We start from the raw sequence: 15,375 nt of genomic DNA, 5'->3' as shown, positions 1-15,375 counted from the left end.
ACACATTGCTCTGGCTGCTGCGCCACCACCCTCCCCACCCCTGCACAGTCTAGGATGGATTACAGGGGAGATAAATCTCTAGTGATGCTTATGATCCGACTCTGAGTCTGAACTTCTCTCAGATCTTACCCGTGGCCAGAGTAGTCCTGACCGCCATCCTCAGAGACTCACAGCACACTTCCACACCCCACTAGTAAGTAAGACACAGCGAGGCTTCTGAGGTGAATAGTCAGAACTTCCAAGTTAATCCTCAAGACAACACTGTGGCACAGTCGCTGCCTTTTGATGCCTAAGCTCAAAGACGAGTGAACACGGCACATGCAGTCACATGCGCCAAAAACCACTTACTGTGTATTGGTAGCATGTGGTCACGTGATGACCATGTATGGGTCCAATAGATTTTTTTTTTAAATGCATGGGGCAATGCGGGTCAGATGTCAATCATCTCCGGACAGACCTCTAAAATCGGGACTGTCACACAAAAATCGGAACAGTTGGGGGGTATGCCAATGGACCCAGGCAGCACTTTACAAGAGACAGAACTTCAGTGACTGAGTCATTCACTGTCAGACACAGACCACTCCTGTTCTCTGACTACGTGGGAGAAGCTGCAGGATCCCAGCAGCATAACCTCATCATGCACAAAGACACAGAACCGTCCAGGGGCGGCATTCAAAGTGGGAAACTGTATCTCTTCCCTAATTTCCTTCCCACTTATTGCTCAGTTGTGCATAAGTGTGGCACTCTGTGTATTAAAAGGGTATTAAACTCATTGCACCCCAAAAGAATACAGTATGCAGAATTGAGTATTAAGCAATTTTATCAAACTTTTTTTTGTTTGTTATTATTGACAAATTCATTACTGCATTGTCCATAGTTGTTGTGCTGCTATTTTAACCTCCTACCAGCAGGTGGTGATCACTATTTTCTCAGCCACAGTAACTAATTTACCATGGAAACGCCTCAGTGGTTCAGTAATCCTGAAGCAAGCACTGAATGCAGTCAAGAAACATAGCACCAGAGTGCCCATAGTAAAGCAGAGTTATTTATCTGTTTCAGATGAGAATCACAAAATAAATGTGTTGCCCCAGAACAAGCTCCGCCTCCTTATTCTAAAATAACATATTTTGGTGAGCAAGAGCCAGGAGGAGTAAATTAAAGCAAGAAAAGACTACTCCTTTTACAAGAGACGAATCTAGAAGTCATTAGAAAATCCTTTGAGAATAACGTTCGAAAATGGAGCAATTGCAAGACGAAGTGAGCACAACGCTACTGCAGCTAGAGAAAGCTCATCTTGTTGAGATTTTTTTGACCATTTTCTAAAGACGAACCCTTATCAGGAAGGCAGAGAGAGTTTTGGAGGCGACTGAAGGCAGTCAAGAGGAAGATGAGGTTTGTCAGTACTTAAAAGACCTCCTGATGTTTATTACAGAGAGTAAGCAGGGTGTGGCAGACGCAGAACCAATGGTAGTGGAGCTCACTCACTTGAGAGATCTAAGAGATAAATACCTACAACTGCAACAATCTTAAGAGGAAGCCCACAAAGCGTTAGAAGAAGAGATGAGAAAATTAGAGAATAGAATCAGTGTGAGCAGCGGAAATGTGAGAAAAGTGGGGGAAGTGACAGTACTGTTGCCAGCCACTGTGCCAGAAGTAACACTCCGGCGGGAATTCAGAATCTCTGGACAGATTGGAGAAGGGGGACAGAAAGACAAACTGTCCTACACAAGCCTGGCCCACCAGATTGAAGCAGGAATCCGGAAGGGACATTCTGAAGTGGAGATTATTGAGGCAGTGATACGGGCAGTCAGCTCTGGACTTTATCTCAGATATATGTTGGAGATTAAGAGTGGACTTACTCTCAGCATGTTGAAGACTATCCTGAAGAGACACTTTAAGAAAGATAGCTCCTCTGATCTGTTCCATAAGCTGATGAATATCTCTCAAGAACCCAAAGAGTCAGCTCAGAACTTCTTATTCAGAGCAATTGAGTTGTACTGATTAAAAGAGTGAACGAAGCAGCTTATTTAGAGATGGAAAGACAAAAGAAGTTAAAGAAAACTGCTTATGGAAAAGGTCCACGACTAAATGAACTGGACACAGAAGTACACGCTCATGACAGCAAATCCTTGCAGAACTGCTTGGACCTGGAACTCTGACGGGACTAGCAGCTAACTAGACAGAAATACCATTTCTTGGACGGATTGAGGTGAGATTTCAATTGGATTGTGAACCAGCATCAGCAGAGACACTGACAGTCCCTATTTTAGTTGCAAGTGACCCTAACGTGGCTGAAGATACAATTATTGAGTTTAATGTAATTGCAGTAGTCAGTCAAGGAAAGAGGGTAGCAGGAACATCAGTCAGGATTATACAGATGATGAGCACCGCATTTTCAGTAACAGCAAAGATAGCTGAAACCATGTTGAAACTCATGCAGACTTCAGCTGCAAGTTATGATAAAGGCATTGTGAGAACAGGGCGGAAGAAAATAGTCCTACCCGCAGACCAGATTACCTCAATCCATGCTCGTGCACATGTGCTCTTTTTTCCATCTGAACTGTGTCCTTTACCAGAAGGTTTGGCCATCAGTGAAGTGGTAGTAGCAGTTTGCAAGGGAAGTCCAATTTATGTACCCATCCCTATTGCAAATATTACTAAGCATGATATTACATTAGACCAACGCTGTCTCCTGGGTCACCTCCAAACTGTAAAAACAGTGTATCCAGCAGCAGTGCGACCAGTCAGTGACCAAGAGTTACAACGTGAACAAATAAGTCACCACCCTAACAATGTGCTGAAGCCACCAGAGTTTGAAGTAAAGAAGTGGGTTAACAGCAGTGGTAGAACTAACCAGAAGTGGGATCCTCCTGTAAATGTGGACCATTTAAGTGATATAGCAATCAGACAGAAAGCTTTTTAGCTGCATGTTACTACCCTCTTTTTGATCAATATACATTTATATTACGATAGTTCCTTTAGTTAGATATGTTTACAATTATGTATTTAATGTTAGACATAGGCACTGTTATATGGTTCTAGCCTGACACCTATCTGTAATCCTACACCCACTCACCTGTAATTAATTGGTGGGTGTGTTAGAACAAGTCTGTGTAGCAGTTATAAACCTGTGTCTCAGTTATCATTATTAGCCTGATGAAACAGTGGTATATCCTTTTAACTGGAACTATCATTTTATTGTATACTTTATATACAATCTCAACAGCACCTTTTTATCACCTTTTATTGCCTAATTGGCAACCTGAGTGCTCTTTTGCACTGCCTTCCAGCCTGTCTGGCTAAACTGTGCACATTCAGCTAATTGTGCTGACACCCTGCAGGAATCCTTTCTACAGAACTGTGTTGATGCTGTGTTGGTGATCTGTTTCCACTCAAGTTTCCTGAAATAACCAAGGTTTGTCTCGCTGGGGGGACCGGTGTGCCCCAGCTCGCCTCTCACACACCACTGGTGGTGCCTGCAAACACGTGAGTTGCCATTTGTCTGTTTCTTGCAGCATTTCACTTGTCCTAACATACTCACCCTATGAAGCACCTCCATTTCTCCTTTCTCATTTAAGTGAGACTGCAACAAGCAGTAAGACAAGTGTTGAAGGAAGAATGTCATGCTTTCGCCTTCGATGATGATCATTCCATCTCTCAACATGCACATCACTTTAAAGATACCACACCAGTCCAGAAGACATATATGTCGGTTCCAAAACCCCTCCATCAAGAAGTGAAGGAGTACATTCAAGATCTGCTAAACAAGGGATGGATAACTCAGTCAAGATCATCATACTCTGTACCTTTGGTCTGTGTCAGGAAGAAGGATGGAAGTCTAAGGCTCTGCTGTGACTACAGGAAATTGAAAAGAAAGTCAGTGCCTGATCACCATCCAATCCCAAGAATACAGGACATGTTGGACTCCTTAAGTGGCAGCTCGTGGTTCTCTGTTCTTGAACAAGGGAAGGCCTATCATCAGGGATTCCTAGACACCAAAAGTCACCTGTTAACTGCCTTTATTACTCCCTGGGGACCTTATCAGTGGGTCTGTATCCCATTTGGACTCAGAGCAGCTCCTACCGAGTTCCAACGGAGTATGGAAGATTGTCTTTCAGGCCTGAGAGATGTTATCTGCCAACCATACTAGGATGACAATCTTGTTCATAGCAGTACATTCATGACATGGTCAGACTGTCTTACAAAGGTACCAGCAACATGGTGTCAAGCTAAATCCTTGGAAGTGCGAACTATTCAAAAGAAAACTGACATTTCTGGGAAAAATGGTCTCAGGAGAAGGTTACACGATGGATCAAGCTGAGATTGCACCAGTACAGAAATTAAAAGAAAAAAAGCCTGAAACAATATGAGATTTGAGGAAGATGTTGGGATTTCTTTCGTACTACCGGTTCTACATTCTAAAATTCTCCAGAATTGCCAAGTCCTTATATGAGTTGCTATCTCTGGCCCCATCTGAGCTAAATGGGACACAGCATCAGTACAAGAGGGAGCCCCCCAAGCAAAGAAGAAGGGACGAACAACCAAGCAGCAAGGACATCTACCGTCTTGCAGACCTATTAACTGGAAAAATAGCCATCAGAAAATTCTAAACCAGCTCATCGACTATTTGTTGAAACCACCTGTCCTGGGATATGCAGATTTCACACAACCTTTTGTATTATACTGTGACACATCACAGGAAGGTCTTGGAGCAGTATTATACCAAAGGCAAGGAGGCAAGATGGTAGTGATTGCATATGGCTCCAGAACACTGACGCCACTGGAGAAGAATTACCACATGCACTCTGGAAAATTAGAATTCCTGGCATTGAAATCGGCCATTTGTGAATGATTCAGGGACTATTCGTACCACACAGCCTCATTTGTGGTGTATACAGACAACAACCCTCTCACCTATATCCTCACTACAGCCAAATTGAATGCCACAGGCCACCTGTGGATAGAACAGCTTGTAGATTTTAACTTCACTATTTGATACCGTCCAGGCAAGTCAAATGCAGATGGTCTATCCTGAATGCCGTTAGAGCTAAATGACTACATAAATCAATGTACCGAAGAAATCTAACAGGATATCATCAGCTCTTCAATACTGGGAATATCTATAGAGTGAGAAGGACCATCCCAGGGGATAGGAACAGTTTTCACAAGTGCACTGGAATTGGTACAAGATGCACCCTCTAGTACAGTTACTAGCCCCCTGACTATGGAGCAGATTCGAAAGTCTCAAGAAAAAGATCATATTATTGGAAGAGTTCTGAGGTACAAGTCAAAGAATCAGCATCCAGTAAATGAAGTCCAGAAGACAGAGCACCCAGATGTCCAGTCATTACTGAAACAATGGACAAAATTGTATGTGGACAAAGATGAAGTGTTACACAGGAAAACATTGGAACGTGACCAACTGATCGTGCCCAAAGAATACCACCCACTCGTATTTAAAGAATTACAATAAGAAATGGGACACCTTGGTGTTGAAAGGACACTTACTTTAATTAGAGATAGATTCGACTAGCAACATATGCAAAAGGATGTTGAACACTTTGTTACCAGAGTCTGTGAATGTCTTAAGAAGAATAAGCCCAATAAGCCTACTAGAGCACTGTTGTCTACCATTACCACAACTTATCCATTTGAAATGGTATCTATCGACTTTCTGCATTTGGAGACATGTAGGCAAGAATATAAATACATCCTAGTAGTCATGGATCACTACACCCTGTTTGCACAGGCCTATACCACAAGAAACAAAGTCTCCAAGACTGCTCAAGTTTGGGTTCCCAAACAAGATCCACCATGATATGGGAAAATAGTTTGAGAATCAGATGTTTACAAGGCTGAAAGAACTCTCTGGAGTCTGTGGCTCTCATACAACACCATATCACCCTCAAGGAAATGGTCAAGTTGAAAGGTTCAACAGGACACTGCTATCCATGTTGAGAACTCTGACAGAAAAAGAGAAGACAGACTGGAAGAACTCATTGGGAAGAGTTGTTCACGTCTATAATTGCTAACGCAGCAAGGCTACCGGATACTCAATGTATTACCTATTTTTTGGTAGATCCCCAAGACTTCCTATTGACCTTCTGTTCTATAGTACTGTTGGAGAAAAACAAGAAACGTATCAAGACTATGTCACATATTGGCAAAAGAGAATGAGTGAAGCATACCACATTGCATCCAAAGCAGTCAACAAAGAAGCAACAAAAGGAAACGTATACTATGATAGAAGAATCCATGGGAATGATTTATAACCTGGTGGTCAAATTTGATCCTACTGGGAAGAGAAAGTTCACATAGTTGCACAAAGAAAAAGCAAAGAAAGCCCTGTCTATGAAATCAGACCAGAAAATGGAGAAGGTAGAAATAGAGTAATTCACAGAAATTTGTTAATGCCATGTGACCACTTATCACTGTAAAAAACTGAGAAGGCTGCAGTTCAGCCAAAACCAAAGACAAATTATTCTCTTAAGAAGAAAATGAAAGTAAAACAAAAGACACAGCCTTAATATAACCTGGATAGTGACTCAGAGGAAGATTACCAACTAGTATACAGATTCAAGTCTCTCATGGAAAAGAATTCTAGAAATAGATAGTCAATCCTAAACCCGAAAGCTAGAGTTTTTTAACCCAAATGAATACTTACTGCCAGCTGATGTAGAAGTATCAATACCATTTGATGAAGATTTACAAGATAAAAGACACAGTGAATGTGAAGATCAAGTTTCTCAGCTAGTACTTGAAGCAAAACAGTCTTCTGATGAAGAACAAGAAAACCCTGTACAATCACCTAGATCACATCCATAGAGAGAGAGACGCCAACCAAGAATGTTGACTTATGAAACCTTAGGGCAACCTTCTGTGATACAAAGAGAAGTACTGGTGAAGGACATTCACACAACACATTGTAGTTCAAGCTTCTGGAGACAATAAAATACAATGGACTTACAGATCGCTTATTAAAGTGATATCTAGAGAATGGAAAGTTAAATACTACTGTTATAGACATTAGAGTATACTGACCAGTAACATTGTTGTGAAAGCTTAATAATTATTTTGTGAAATTCTTTAAGATGTATTATGTCAAATGTTTAGAAGAGATAATTTGGTTGTATCAGACTAAGAGTAACTGTAGGTCGCAAAATACAATAACGTGTAAGAAAAAGAAACTGGTTTAAGTGAACAATTGTTCTTCCATTCTCTACTGGGAACTGAACATTGCAATAGCAAAAGTATTATGGTCCAGGCTTATAGTGCACCATGAACTTTATCCCTTGGCAGACAGTAAGAAGTGTAACTACCATGTTTAGGATTTATTCCTGTGAATATATATATATACAAAAGATGCACTCACAGGACTTTCACAAGAAAAACCAATTTAATGTTGGAACGTTTTCGGGGTTCACAATCCCTTCTTCAGCATACAAACATGACATAAATCAAACCTTTTATAGTGTATATGATTACAAACAAACACAAACCTTGTGCCCTCCAAAAGTGCGCCAAAGATTTTGAGTGTGGAACGCACATTGCGTTCCACCGTGAAAGCCAAGACCGGAAGTTGTGATGCATCACTTCCGGTTTTCGGCAGTTATAGAAAATTAATATACATTGACATGACAAAACAAATTAACTTAATGTAGCCTAAGATAATCTTCTTATACAATTCGTGAGGCAGAATTAAAAAATGTAAGTGTGCATGAGCTTGTCATGCTATATAATATTCAAGCCACTCGTGTTGTGTGTGTACACAGATTGTCATAGAGACGGTTGGCATGGTGACAATAAACAACGCTGCTTAGTGAAATAATCGAAGTGTGAGCAGCAGTGTAAGAAAGGAAAACACACGATCACAGTATGTGCATAATGAAATAAAAATAAGATGACTTTGAACTAAAAACAGCCATTAGTTATTCAAACTTATAACTAGTGGATAAGAACAACATTTGAGCTTTGTTGCGGAGCTAGAAATGGTAATAATGTAACATATTAGTAATGGATACATGAAGGATTATTTATAGAGCCGTAAATGGCATGCTGAAAAGCATCTGCTTATGAAATAGCCACACTATTGACAGCGTTTGATCCAGGAGTGTGAATTTTGGATATCACTTGTGCCAAATGATTGGACATATAAGTAGGGGGATCAATCAATATCAGGTCAGCGTGGAAGTATCCATATATACACAATACCTGCAAATACATGGTGAGGCACATGGGTTTAAGGTCAGCCTAAAATCATGTATAGTATAAGAAACACCTGGTTACAATAAGTGGATAACAGATTATAGGCTTATATAATAATTATGTGCCCACTTAAGTCCAACCAAGGTAGACATCAATGTTAGAATAGACTGTCCAACAAACAGCAGTGGTGTACCAAGGAGGTATGTATGTTAAGGGGTACTCCATTATGCCCACGAGATGGATGATATGTGCAAGAAGGGGTAATTGAAATAGAAGGGCCAGGCTTCCACTAAAGGAGATGGGGGCAGAGTGCTACCACTCCATAGTGCCGTAAGTAACATGCCCCCCCTCCCCTATAAGGAAAGGTGAAGTATGGAACTAAAACGGAGCCACAGTGCCCCTAAATCATACCCCCAGTATGTAGCACTACCCATCAGGGTCATAAGAGACTCTTGAAGTCTGGCGTGGTGTTCAACCCTCCAGGTTGTATCGTGCCTAATCTAAACATCCACTGGGCCTCACATTTGAGGAGTTGTTTACCGCCACTCCGGCCCAAGGGGGGTATATGATCAATCAAAATGTAGCGAATCGAGGAAACAGCATGGCCTTTGTTGGCGCAATGGCGTGCCACCGGTTGTTCAGAATCTCCCTGTTTTAATGCAGTTCTTATAGCATGCTGGTGGTTTGCCATGCGCTCGCGTAATGTGCCAGACATTTTACCCACATAAAAACACGAGCATGGACAAAATAACAAGTACACTACGTGTGTAGTAGTACACGTAATGGAGTGTTTAATAGTGAAAATCCGGTTTGTGTGGGGATGATGGAATGTTCTAGTGCCTACCAAACCGTTGCAAGTCGTGCAACCCAAGCACCGATAGGAGCCCTTGATATTGCGTGTGGTACCAGATGTGTAACACTGTTTGGGGTCCGTTTTCATTAAAAGGTCCTTGAGGTTGGTACCCCTCTTGAAACCTACCATAGGTTGTAAGTTCTGCGTGAATGGTAGTTTCGGGTCAGAGGACATTATGGGCCAATGTTGGCGCAGAATTTGGCCTGTATTCTTGGTTGCTGGAGTGAAAGTGGTTGACATAATTAATTTGTTGCTCGTGTCCCTCTTGGGTGTAGGTGCAATCAATTTGGTTTGTGTTAATGTAGACACAGAAGCCATAGTGTCCTGGATCACTGACATTTTATAACCCCTATCACGGAATCTCTCACCCACTCCCAACAATTGGGAGACCCCAGTGGTGGCATTGGAGTTGTTGCGCATGGTTCTAATGAACTGTGATTTCACTATACCTTTCAGGAGGGCTGGGGGGTGGCAGCTGTCTGCCCTCAATATAGAGTTTTGATCGGTTGGTTTATGATATAGAGTAGTACCGAGACTGTCTATATTCTTGAAAACTGTCAAGTCAAGGAAATTGATGGACTGATTATTGGCCGTCATTTTGAATCTCACATTGCTCGCAGTGGTGTTGTAGAACTCAAACCACTCATGGAGTTCCTCCAGGCCCCCTCGCCACACCATGAAAATGTCATCTATATATCTGTAATAACAGATAATGGATGGATTGGGGACATGAAACATATAAATTGAAACATATAAATGTTGGCGTATGAGGGGGCCATGGAGGAACCCATGGCCGTGCCAGCTGTTTGCAAGTAAAATTTACTTTCAAAACGAAAGTAGTTTTTGTACAAACAATATTCAATCAAGGACAATAGGTATTCCACTGGAGGACCTTCATATAGGGGATTACCTGAAATGTGTTCTTGTACAGCCCTGAGACCCTCTAAGTGGTGGATAATGGTATACAGACTGTTGAGGTCCAGGCTGACAAGTAAATCATCCTGCTGGACGTCAACAGTCCGTATTTTACAAATAAAGTCGTTGGTATCCATAATGTATGAACGTATTTCCCTCACCACTGGTTGCAATAACACATCCACAAATTGTGCTATAGGTTGAGTAAGTGAGTGCCTGGCCGACACAATGGGGCGGCCTGGTGGATGGTCCAATGTCTTGTGGATCTTGGGGATCGAATACAAAATGGGTATCTTGGGATGTGCAGTGGTACAAAAATCACGGATGTGTTCAGACAGAAAACCCTGTTCGAAACCCAAGGTGATAAGGCCATCAAGCTGCAATTTAAATGTCCTAGTGGGGTCATTGGGTAACTGTGTGTAAGTTAGGGAATCTGTCAGTTGTGCCAGGATGTCTGCTCTATAGTCGCTATAATTTAATATAACGATGGCCCCGCCCTTGTCGGCGGGCCTGATGATGATAGAGGAATCATCCTGCAGCGTCTTAATCGCATTGCGTTCATCCCTGGAAAGATTGTGTTTCCATAGGGAATCGGTTCTAACAGTATCCAAATCCTGGGTAACTAGTCTAAGGAATGTCTTTGTACTGGGGCTGCTGTTAATTGGTTCAAAGGTACTTGGCAGTTTACACTTAAGTTCCACCTGAGATTTAGAGGTGGTGGATATTGTGTTTTGAAAGAATTCCCTAACCTTCAGGGATTTGTTCAATTTGTACAGGTCTAACTTAAGGTCAAATTCAGACATAGTGGTGCTAGGCACAAATGATAACCCTTTGTTGAGAACTTTACGTTCACTTTATAGGTGTTTTGTTAAAGAACACAACTTCTAAACAGCCAGTTCTTATTATACACAGATCTAATGTTGACAGTTAATTTTGTGGGGGAGAGTGTGGCACTCTGTGTATTAAAAGGGTATTAAACTCATTGCACCCCAAAATAATACAGTATGAAGAATTGAGTATTAAGCAACTTTATTAAACTTTATTTTTGTTTGTTATTATTGACAAATTCATTACTGCATTGTCCATAGTTCTTGTGCTGCTATTTTAACCTCCTACCAGTAGGTGGCGATCTATGTTCTCAGCCACAGTAACTAATTGTTACCATGGAAACGTCTCAGTGGTTCAGGAAATCCTGAAGCAAGCTCTGAATGCAGTCAAGAGACATATCACCAGAGTGCCCAGAGTAAAGCAGAGTTATTTAACTGTTTCAGATGAGAATCACAAAATAAATGTGTTGCACCAGAACAAGCTCCACCTCTTTATTCTAAAATTGCAACATAAGCATTGGTTGCACGCAGGTAGGGAGGCTTCCTAACGTCAGCAGCCAGGCTAGAAGGTTTATATCAGTATTTTTTTTTTTCTCTCTCTTTTTCTTTTCTCAAATCTGTGTAGATTAACAGAATTTATGTAGTTGTTTTTCTTTTTGAGTAGAGACATAATAGACATTTAAAGGGATACTGACCCATTTTTTGTTTCATGATTCAGATAGAGCATGCAATGTTAAAGGGACACTGAATCCAATTTTTTTCTTTCGTGAATCAGATATAGTATTAAATTTTAAGCAACTTTCTAATTTACTCCTCTTATCAAATTATCTTCATTCTCTTGGTATCTTTATTTGAAATACAAGAATGTAAGTGTAGATGCCAGCCCATTTTTGGTGAACAACCTGGGTTGTTCTTGCTAATTGGTGGATAAATTTATCCACAAATAAAAAAAATGCTGTCCAGAGCTCTGAACTAATAAAAAAAAGCTTAGATGCCTTCTCAAGATAGCAGGAGAACGAAGAAAAATTGATCATAGGAGTAAATTAGAAAGTTGCTTAAAATTGCAACTTTCTAATTTACTCCTATTATCAATTTTTCTTCGTTCTCTTGCTATCTTTATTTGAAAAAGAAGGCATCTAAGCTAAGGAGCCAGCCAATTTTTGGTTCAGCACTTGTTTATTGGTGGGTGAATTTATAAACCAATCAGCAAGAACAACCCAGGTTGTTCACCAAAAATGGGCCAGCTTCTAAACGTACATTTTTGCTTTTTAAATAAAGATACCAAGAGAATGACGAAAATGTGATAATAGGAGTAAATTAGAAAGTTGCTTAAAATTGCATGCTCTATACGAATCACAAAAGAAAAAATATGGGTTCAGTGTCCCTTTAATTCAAAGCATGTACTGTGAAGTTCAACTATGAACGATGGTTATATAGGTGTAAAGTGTCATCAATTCATGATATGATTTTTGTTCTTTTTCTGTCTACAGTTTACATTTATCATATGTACCCACAAATACATAAGTAGATATTTGTTACAGATGAAGATACAACCCAATAATTTTTCTCATGATTCAGATAGCAGCGCATGTGAATTTAAACAACTTTCTAAATTAATTCTATTATCAGTTTTTCTCTGTTCTCTTGGTATCTTTTGTTCAAAAGCAGGGATGTATGCTTAGGAGCCAGCCCATTTCTGGAGCACTATATGGCAGCAGTTTTGCAAGAATGTTTTCCATTTGCAAGAGCGCTAGAGGGCAGCACTATTTCCTGTCATGTAGTGTTCCAGATGCCTACCTAGGTATCTCTTTAACACAGAATATCATGAGAACAAAGCAAATTTGATAATAGAAGTAAATTGGAAACTTTTTTTAAAATGAACATTTTGGGGCTTCATATCCCTTTAAGGATAACAAAGTTTTGAATTGTATGATTTTTACTGAATACAATCCATACTGCTCTCTTTCTTGTATTTGATGTTATGTCAATATGTTTTTCTTAATAAAAAAAGAGTTAACAAAAACCCTTGCATTCCCCCAGTTATTGTATGCAGAGGACAACAGTGTGTTTATAAGACCTACATTCCTGGTTACCCTGAGGTCCACAGATGTGTGTGATGTGATCATTTACACACAATAAGTGCCTAGGGCAGAGGCGCTTTCTCTTGGGGAGAGGTTATTACAAAATGCATATCTTAAAGGGGCATAAGACCCCTCGCTGGAAAGAGATGAGCCTGTCCTTTGAAATGAGGGGGTCTCATATCCATCTGAGATGCAGTGTTTCTATGTCTACACATAATTGATTTATAGGGGAATGAAACCCCTCATTTTAAATATGGGATTTCCCTCTTTTGAATGACATGTCAGTTGACCATCTAATTTACAGGACAGCCCCATGGTAATGGTGATCACCTACACCCTTTAGGCACCAGGGAAGTGTTTGCTAAGTGGGAAGAGGGATCTTTTAAAGCCCATTTTATCCTTAGAGGCCACACAGAGATATGCCCCTGTCTTTGGTAGGTAGTGCTCATATGTTTTAGTTGCCATGAGTCTAAAAAATAAAGAGAGGGAATGAAGAAAGTCCTCAGGAGTAGGGATGGTTTTTACTCACATGGTCCTAATCCAAGCCAGTGCTTCCTTTGTCTCCTACCTGACAATGTAATTTGTTTCTTTCTTCACTCTATCGAAACTGTGTGCAACCCAGCCTGCCTGTGGCATTCCCCCCACCTTAGAAAAGGGCAGGCTTTTCAAAGGTCCAAACCCTCCTGCTGCCCAGCCAGATCCTGAACCTTTAACACTGGGTCTGTCCTTTCCTGCCCTACCACTTCCTATACCTCTGATTCACTAACTCGCCTTCTAATACCACCTATCAAGTTTTTACTAGCACCGCTTGCTGCCCCCTCGTCTGCTGATATAAGGGATTACACATCAGCAGAATTCTGATGAGTGTGTTAAGAGAAACAATTTTTTTTAAGTGCACAGAAACAGATAGAAAACCTACTTCACCTTATTTGTCAGGATAACCTACGGCAACAAGGCAGCATCATATGCAGCTAGACGCTTTGGCTCCTATTAAAATCCATTAGAGTTTTTTCGGGGGGGAACTATCTTTAACTTGAGTGTTATTTTGCTCTTTTTTTTTAAATCCATTCCAAACCATTACAATCACTGCTCTTTCAATTATAACTTATATAAGCAATATATATAATATATGGGGGGAAAAAATACTTTTTGATGGGGTATTTGCACAAAAACTATGAGATAACTTATTTTTCTATCCTTTTACAGAATTGTATTCATGTATTTTTTCACTGACTTTCACAAAGCAAAGTATATGCTACCAAAGTAAAAGTAAAACATGTATTAACATTAATTGAGGAATACTAACAATTTCCTAATATTTGTAAATTCTGTTTTCTGTTTGTTTTCAGTTACCCAAAAATATAAATTCTTGACATTTGCAATTAACCATGTGATATATATATATATATATATATATATATATTTTTTTTTTTTTTAATCAGCTTTATTTAAAAAAAAAAATGCAATAGAAGGTGTGGAGTTGCTTGCAGCTCCATATGATAACCATACATTGACTGATTATTTTCCATAGGTTCTTGTAACATTAACAGTACCACATTTGTAGCTTTAGAGAGTTCAGCAGTCTTTCTTAATAATGTGGACTGTTAAACAACATGAAAAATAAACTAAACAAAATGATAACAATTTTAACCATAACAATATCCTATGAAACTGGGTCTAGATAAGGCGTCTTTTTAAGCACAGTTTGCGTATAGTTATATAAAAATTAAGTATGAGATTAAACATGTGATATCATTTTTAACTCTTTTTGGCCTAGATTGCAAGTGGATCTCTATTGATAGCGCAGGGTGGACTATCCATATAGCAATCGTAAGCTAACAATATTGCACAATATGGTATTGCAAGTGAATATTAAAAAAGTTTTACCAGAGAATTTTAGTGCGGACAACAATTATATATATATATATATTAAATGTAAAATATATATTTATTATGAAGAAAATGTTTGAACAGTGAGTTAAAGGGACATGAAACACAAATGTTTTATTTCACGATTCGGATAGAGCACGTGATTTTAAACAACTTTCCAATTTACTTCTATGATCTAATTTATTTTGTTTTCTTGATATCCTTTTATTTTTTTATTTTTTTTAAAGGATACCAACGTAAGCTCTGGAGGTGCTGATAGGTGGTTATGTATATACCGTATGCCTCGTGTTATTGTCTTTCAGCTAGCTCCCAGGAGTGCATTGCTGCTTCTTTAACAAATGATACCATGAGATTGAAGCAAATTAGATAATAGAAGTAAATTGGAAAATTGTATTCTCTATCTGAATAATGAAAGAAAAATGTTGGGTTTCATGTCCCTTTAAACATTTCAAAATGGTAATATAAAATGATAAATGATATATATAGAAATAACTCTGCAATATCCTTTCATTATTTATTTTTGAAATTGTGAGCTTATCAGTTTCTGGTAGAAATTGAAGTGTAGAACACTGTTATATTCCACATAGCCATTGGGGGCACACTC

This window comes from Bombina bombina, chromosome 1 (assembly GCF_027579735.1).
Source record: "Bombina bombina isolate aBomBom1 chromosome 1, aBomBom1.pri, whole genome shotgun sequence".
NCBI lineage: Eukaryota > Metazoa > Chordata > Amphibia > Anura > Bombinatoridae > Bombina > Bombina bombina.
The sequence above is the reverse complement of the archived record's forward strand: the minus strand, read 5'-3'. Positions refer to the sequence as shown.